The following is an 8,334-nucleotide window of genomic DNA, read 5'->3' on the forward strand; positions in this document are numbered from 1 at the left end:
AACAACGAATTTATGAATGCCCGGAGAGAGATAGATAGCTGGAATGCAATAGCCGTTAATGCCGGTACCAGGCAGGAGACAACTTGATGATTATGATGCTGCTGCTGATAATAATGATTGATGTATTTGGTATAAAATATTTATTTAAAAAACAAGAACTCAAGTTTGTCCAGCTGGACAAACTTGAGTTCTTGTACTGAAAAAATATCCAGTAAATAAAACGTTTAGAAAATCGTTATTTCTTTACATTTTTTTTTTTTTTTTTTTTTTGCATTTTCATACATCAAACATGGATATCAATATCAGTAAAACATCCGCTGGGTCATAAGCGTCATTTCGGTACCTTACTTACAGACAGACAGACATTAGGAAAATTTATAATAAGATATAATAGTTACATGTGTGTGTGTGTGTGTGTGTGTGTGTGTGTGTGTGTGTGTGTGTGTGTGTGTGTGAGAGAGAGAGATTATGTTCATTATTTCCTCAACGTCAAAATATAGCCAATAAAAATATGGCAATCATCTTTTTCTCCAAATTATCAAAACATGAAATGAAAATTATTTGTTTTTCTGCAAAAACTACAGCTTCATTAAATGTTGTCTGGATAGCAGGTAATTTTTGCTAATCAATATATAATATAATCATTTTTGCTAATAAATATATAATATAAATAATCTTTGCTAATAAATATATAATATAAATAATCTTTGCTAATAAATATATAATATAAATAATCTTTGCTAATAAATATATAATATAAATAATTTTTGCTAATAAATATATAATATAATAATTTTTGCTAATAAATATATAATATAAATAATTTTTACTAATAAATATATAATATAAATAATTTTTGCTAATAAATATATAATATAAATAATTTTTGCTAATAAATATATAATATAAATAATTTTTGCTAATAAATATATAATATAAATAATTTTTGCTAATAAATATATAATATAAATAATTTTTGCTAATAAATATATAATATAAATAATTTTTGCTAATAAATATATAATATAAATAATTTTTGCTAATAAATATATAATATAATAATTTTTGCTAATAAATATATAATATAAATAATTTGTTCTAATAAATATATAATATAGATAATTTTCCAATTCTAATCTCAAATCTTTTTCCATTTCAAATCTGAATGTTTTCAAAGTCGGTATTTTCTTTTTACCTTTACTTTTGTATAATGTTGGCCTTTTCTTGTATTCTAACGAGAAGCATTTAGTTACGAAATGCTATGACCTGAAGAAGTTTCTCCCTTATTCCTCTTTCTGTAACCCTTGTTGACTTGATAATGTAATAAAGTTCTTATGTAACTTCACGTTTTAACTCCTTATTCTTTCTATCTATCTATATTATGTGTGTGTGTTTCATTGACATTCTCACTTTCTTTTTAACCTTTCTTTGAGTGAGCATATATATATATATATATATATATATATATATATATACATACACACACACACACATCAAAACCAAATCTTTTTTTTTTATATTTTTATGACATGTCTTAAGGTTTTCTTATCATATTTTTGTGATCTTCCTCAATTAAACTCATAAATTCAATGAACCTGACTAAAATGATTTTGTTATACAAATTACAACTTAGATTAACGAACTCAATTGCTCTCATATCAATAAAAACAATTAAGAAAGCAAAATTATAACTGTCTTTGCTTAAAAAATAAATATTTAGTGCAAGATAAAAACAAAAAACAAAAAAATGAACTCTGATAAAAAAAAATGCGACATACAACAAAAAAATGTGAAATGTGAAAAGAAACACTGACATAGAATGGCAGCCATCTTGTTTATTGTATCAAGTTTTTATTTTTCAAATGAAAGTAACCAACCAAAGGCCAAACGTTAAGAGACCAATTAAAATGCATTTATTTCAAATTTTCAACCCATACAAGGGTCTTCATCAGGAAAATAATTTTTTTTATCTTATCAAGCTGTATGTAGTCTTCTGTTATAACTTTGTATGAAGTAATTTAAATGATGAAGAATAAAAATTTACAGTATTTATTAAATCATCAGATGTTCAAACCTAGGAAATGTAGTCAACCCCCCCCCCCCTTATTCCATGGAGTTTTGGAAATTTATATTTTTCTCTTCAGAGAAAATGACTAAAAAAGAGTAAAAAAACTTGCGTATCAGCATAAAAATAGAAAACTTTGTAATTGTGATAATAAAAAAGGTTCACAAGAGTGAGGGGGGAAAATAGCGTCTGTAAAAACCACATAATCCACAGGCAAAATATGGTTGATGCGTGAAGATGATTAAATTAATCTCCAGTTAGAAATCCGCAAAAGGCAAAATCAAACGAATCCATAAAAATGCTTTTGTCATTAGAAGTAATTCATGCCAAGGTATATCACTTCTATAATTTCACCCTCCATGTGTTGCGTTGTTCAATGTATATATAATTTTCTAGCTTGCATTTTCAAATGCTTGCTAAAATCATATATTCACCTGACAATTCTTTTGTCATTAATCTCAAAATCAACACAGATGTATTTATCAATGTATGAATTTTATTTACAAGTAAGCTTTTTGCCCATCAACAAAGAGACGTTAGTTGGCATGTGGCTTTACAATGGAAAGGTGTCAATATGTCAATCACGCTTGCTGCTGTGTCTACTCTCTTGTTTTCTGTTGTTTATTTTTCTCCAATATAGTCATAAATCGACATTCTTGGAATTGTAAACATCAAGATATTATATTCTTTTGCATTGCATAATTCATAACTTCTACCCTTTGAATGTAAACAGTTATTTGTTTTCGTTTTAATTACAATTATGTTCATTTTTATGGGACACAAGAATGTAGATCCAGATCCATCTGTAATGTGTGTGTGTGCTGATTGACTTTGCCTTTTATGGATTTTTGACGGGAGATTATTTTAATCATCTTAATCAGATTTTATGTTCAGATGATATGCAATTCTCACAGGTCCTACCTTCCTTCTACATGAATATAACAGATCTAATTACATTTTATTGTTCTTAACATGGACTGACGTTAAAGAAAAGAAAACAGCTACTATTCAGATTGAAATATTGATTTTGTAAGAACGAACATCTTGACTATTATATAAAAGACATTTAATGCAGCTGCAAAGATTTTCTTAAAAGCCAAAGTTTTTTTACAACAAAAAAGCACAAACATTACATGATCATGCTTATAATATTTTGTTTCATTTTATTAAATTGGCCGCAAATATACAAGAGAAGTGGTGTACCTGAAATTGCCATTCATACAGGGAATGGCTTTGCAGTTATGTGAGGACAGAAGCACAACACCGACAGCAGGACAAAGAAAGAAAAAGAAAAAAAAGTGTGTTAACCCAGTCGCCATTGTTATGTAAATAACACTTACCAGAATTAGCCAATCAGATTAGTAGAAATAATTCATTCCAATTGAGCAGCATGAAGGAAACACAAATAAAGCAAGAGAAGATCATTGCAGATTAATGGGGATTAACACAGCAGACGATAATCTTACAAACAAATATTTTCTTTGTTATATAATTGGATCATAAAATGCAAGAAAATGAAGCAGTTTGAAGAGGAATGGGGAGAGTTGGAGAGAAATGAAAAAGATGTTAGACAGAGGGAAGAATTAAATGAAAGAGAGTTCTGGCGGAGAGAAAAATGAAAGAGAGTTCGGGCGGAGAGAAAAATGAAAGAGTACTGGGGGAGAGGAAGTTTGAGAGAGTATATGATGCTCAGGAGAGTATGATGGGTAGAGTTTGGCAGAGTATGAGTTTTATGGATGTGATTGAAAAAGTTTATGTAGAAGGAAAGTTGGGGAATGGGAAAGTTTAAGGGGAGTTTGGGTAGGTACATGTTTCGGGATCAAAAAGATTTCATAATGGTGATTTTCATTGGAAAGGTAAGAGTACATTTTGTTGGAACATAGAAAATCAAAAATACAAGAAAATATTCATTTTCCTTGCAGGAGGTTGGTCCATTATACTTGCATGGCTATAATTAAATTTAGATAAGATTAAATTAAAATGTACATGAGACTTTGTTTTTCATAAAATATTTCATAAAACCATTTTTGTTTACATGGAAGAACATTGATATCATTTAATAATGTCTCGTGTTGACATTTGGTTAAAAATTAATAGTTTTCAATCAAATTTGACGTTCGTCGGATAATTTTGAGAATAATATTCATTTGAAAAATATTGAAATTTTGACTAAAAATGTGAGTTCAACTTTTTTATTAAAACTTAAACATTTTTATTTAAAACTACAATAGTTTTTTTTTTTTTTTTTTAGTATAAGAAATTAAGAAAAATGCAAAAGATTAAATAATAAACATTTTTTTTTATTAATAAATTTTGGTAACTTCGCTTTGTTTTAGATATACACTTTTTTCTCATTGGAACAACACTACCCTCTACGTACAGATATATATATATATATATATATATATATATATAATTTAAAGGAGATTAGAATAATAGTCTAAAGAGCTAAGTGTATTTTAATGTAACAGTGAAATTACTAGTTTAATTAAAATACAGGAAATGCTCGTTGTAATTCAGATATATAATAAGCTCGATAGTTAAATGTCCTAGAGCTAATTCAATATTAAGTAAAGTGATTTTCAATTTAAAAATTAAAAAAAAATTTTTTTAAATTAAAAATCAAATTTTAATTAAATTAAAAATCAGTTTCATAAGAAGGAACAACAACAAAGTCAATTATCTGTACGATCGTTTCGGAAATCCGTGCTTTTTATTTGTGGTATGCATGAAGTTATGTAGAACAATTATATATAGCGTTAACGGAAACAATTTACTGCACGAGCGTCACCCTTTTAAAATTCATCATTCAATAAAATAAAAAGCTATAGCAAACATCTAAATGACTACTTTAAACACAGTTCCTGATTTCAAAAAAAGAAAAACTAAAAGATTCATCTGCCTTACTTTTAATGCTAGGTTTATTTATGGTGTCTTTTAAATTCAATAAAAATCCTCCTAAATTTGCTGATGAGGAGACCGTGCTTACCAAAAAAACTATATATAATTGTTCTACATAACTTCATGTATACCACAAATAAAAAGCACGGATTTCCGAAACGATCGTACAGATAATTGACTTTGTTGTTGTTCCTTCTTATGAAACTGATTTTTAATTTAATTAAAATTTGATTTTTAAATTAAAAAATTTTTTTTTTAATTTTTAAATTGAAAATCACTTTACTTTATTTATATATATATATATATATATATAAAGAACTATTATTATTGTCAAACACTTTATGTTGAAATGAAATAAATCGTTCACTTAAGCCCACGTGCACAGATCCTGTTAGAATCATAAGATCACTCTCGGCCGTCTTGAATGACATTTATGCTTTATAGAAATTTTACTTTCAACTATATTTCTCGCAGTTAATGTTGACTGAGTGGTTTGTTCCTTTCTAATGGAGTCAGACCGATACTACACTCTGATCCCAGTCAAAAAGCTTGCAAAAACTGTTAATCTTTCTCCCACAGTGGAAAGATGTGACACAAGGTCAGAAAGTGGGATTTGAAAAAAAGGAAGCGCACTTTGGTCAGCAAAAAATGCCTGGGCAACCCCATCGACATTCTCGGTAGAGGTGCCTCGGGCAATTTGCAATAAACTAAACCTTTTCTCAAAAGGGTAAGAAGATAAAGCCTGGGAAGGTTGACCTCCTAGAACTGAACAGGACCAAGACCATACTTCAGCTAACAGGGGAAAGGCCATTTCAAGAATGGTTGAGACTCTGGTGGTTTTGGAGTTCCAACAATTTGCTCATGCTAAAAATTGAAAGCCTTACAAAAGCTCAAAGGGAACTAATTTTGATGTCAAACAAATATGAGATTAAGAAATAAATACAACGTGCAGTTAATAATGGTTAGTAGATTAGTTTCATTAGAATGCAATGTTAATGAAATAATTTCATCTACACTTATTTTTATATGTATATTCAAATATCAAATTTGTAACTCAGTCTCAGAACAGAAAATTGATTCTTTATATATATATATATATATATATATATATATATGAACAAATGATTAATAAAACATGTTAAAAGACATCTTGAAAAAGAGCTAAAAACATATTTAATTTTAAAAAAGGAAACACAAGATAAGTGGATAGTTCTTAATCCGCGGAGTTTTGAAGAAATACTCTCCTTCTCGTCAGAGGGCAGGAATTAGCAAAATGCAGGATCGGATTTTGCATATAAAAGTATTTAATGAAACTACAAGTAAGTTACAGATCTTACTTGGTTAAAAAAAAGGGTGAGGTAAAAATTTAATATATATATATATATATATCAGACTGGGCAACCCCATCGACATTCTTGGTAAAGGCGCCTAAGGCAATCTACATATTTATAAAAGTGTGCGTGTGTGTACATTTCCCTAATAAACTACTGTCAATTTTCAGTCTACAGACTCGAGATTTGACATAAAGGGCATTGAGATCTGGGAAATTTGTTTTAATCTGTTTTCGGCCAAAGTTCAACGATTTGACCTTTGAAAACTCTACCAAACTCCTCTGCCAATTTTTGGTCTAAACACTTGAAATTTTAAATGTAGGTAACTCGGACATGGGTCAAACTTGATTTGAAATTTTACATAAAGGGTATTCACACATAGGGCAAGTTATGAACAGTACAGAGGGCCCGAGCAAAGCCGGGCTGAACTGTTGGTTTTGCAATAAACTAACTCTTTTCTCCAAAGTGTGAGAACGTAAAGCCTATATATATATATATATATATATATATATATATATATATATATATACATATATATATATATATATATATATATGCGTGTGTGTATTATATATATATGTTAGAAATATGTTTATTCAATCATATTTCTAACATCGAGGGGGATACAAGAGCAAGGAGTTCAGAGCATATTCCATTAAAAGCACTTGTAAAACATGCACATGGATGCAACACTTTGGCGATGGGACGGACGTTAGAGCTTGATCGATAATGCAGAGCCTATTAGATTCAAGATTCCTTTCTAGACCCTGTCAAAAAATGAAAGTCTAGTGGTAGATGCACCAGTCCAGATGTGACAACAATACCCCGTGCAGAGGTGAATGGTGGCGTTTTTTTTAAGATATAGGATGCTCTCTGGTGAGAGTAATTTTCTAGCACAGAGAGAGAGCCAACCTTATTTGCAGCAGTCTTGGCAATATCTACACACTAGAATAGTATAGGGAATGACTATTTTGAATTATTGAAATTCTTCACAAGTAAATTTCATGATGAAATTCAGTCATATGAGCAAAAATAGTATTTTTTTTATAATTGAATTTAATCTTCCTCCCTTCCTCCAAAAATACCATCTCCTGTGAATTCAAATCATTTTGTTAAAGTTTAGTGAGAAAACAAACTGATATATATATATATATATATATATATATATATATATATATATATATATATATATTTTAAATAAATGACAAAAAACTATATTCCAAAATTCATATTGTCAAATCGCATTTTATTTCCTTTTGACGGATTGATTGTTGCTATTTCTTCTTATGAGTTAAGGGCATAATAGATTCACCGATTGATATAATAAAGTGATTGATTTTGCGCTACGAAACAGATACTGTCAAGAATTGTAAATGTCAACTGAATCGAAGGAATAAATAATAAGATGGTCAACATCATGAAATTTGGAATATAGTTTTTTTTTTGTCATTTATTCACTATATTGCTCTATAATTACATTGAGCTTTTTAAATAAGGATTGGTATATATTATAAGAAAATATATTTCCACAGAAATTATATATATATATATATATATATATATATATATATATAACAAAGTTCTGATTGTTCTACACGCACACACACATACTAGTTCATAATTTAAAAAACAAAGACACAAACAGAATGTTTATAGGACTATTTTTATTATTATTTGTTTTAAGTTTTAGTTTGGTTGTTTTGCATATCAACTTGTTTAAAGTTATTTAGTGCTGAATCCAGTGATTCGCAAAAAAGAAAAAAAAAAAATTTCATGCTTCAAGTACTTTATATCTTCAAATATTTATTCATGATATTTAGTTTGGTCCTTTGTAGAGAAAAACTGTCTTTGTTTTTGCCTTTGCAGAACATGATTGAGTTTTGCAAAGGGGGAAAAAAAAAACAAAAAAAACAATAACATCAATGTTTGGTGCATTTAAGCCAGGAAACTGATATCTTCAGACAACCTGATCTGGTAGCACCAGATATTCCATAGGTTTTTTTTCAAATAACATTCTGTTAAATACGTGATCTGAGA

General features: G+C 28.5%; 1 protein-coding gene across 42 annotated transcripts in view; it reads right to left on the reverse strand.

The window, feature by feature from the left end:
- Positions 1-8,334, reverse strand: part of LOC145258348 (uncharacterized) — a 393,885-nt gene that overhangs the window by 132,412 nt on the left and 253,139 nt on the right. The gene's annotated exons all lie outside the window — the stretch shown is intronic.

The sequence above is a fragment of the Euprymna scolopes genome, chromosome 33 (assembly GCF_053919585.1).
Source record: "Euprymna scolopes isolate OS-2025 chromosome 33, ASM5391958v1, whole genome shotgun sequence".
In the NCBI taxonomy this organism is placed as follows: domain Eukaryota; kingdom Metazoa; phylum Mollusca; class Cephalopoda; order Sepiida; family Sepiolidae; genus Euprymna; species Euprymna scolopes.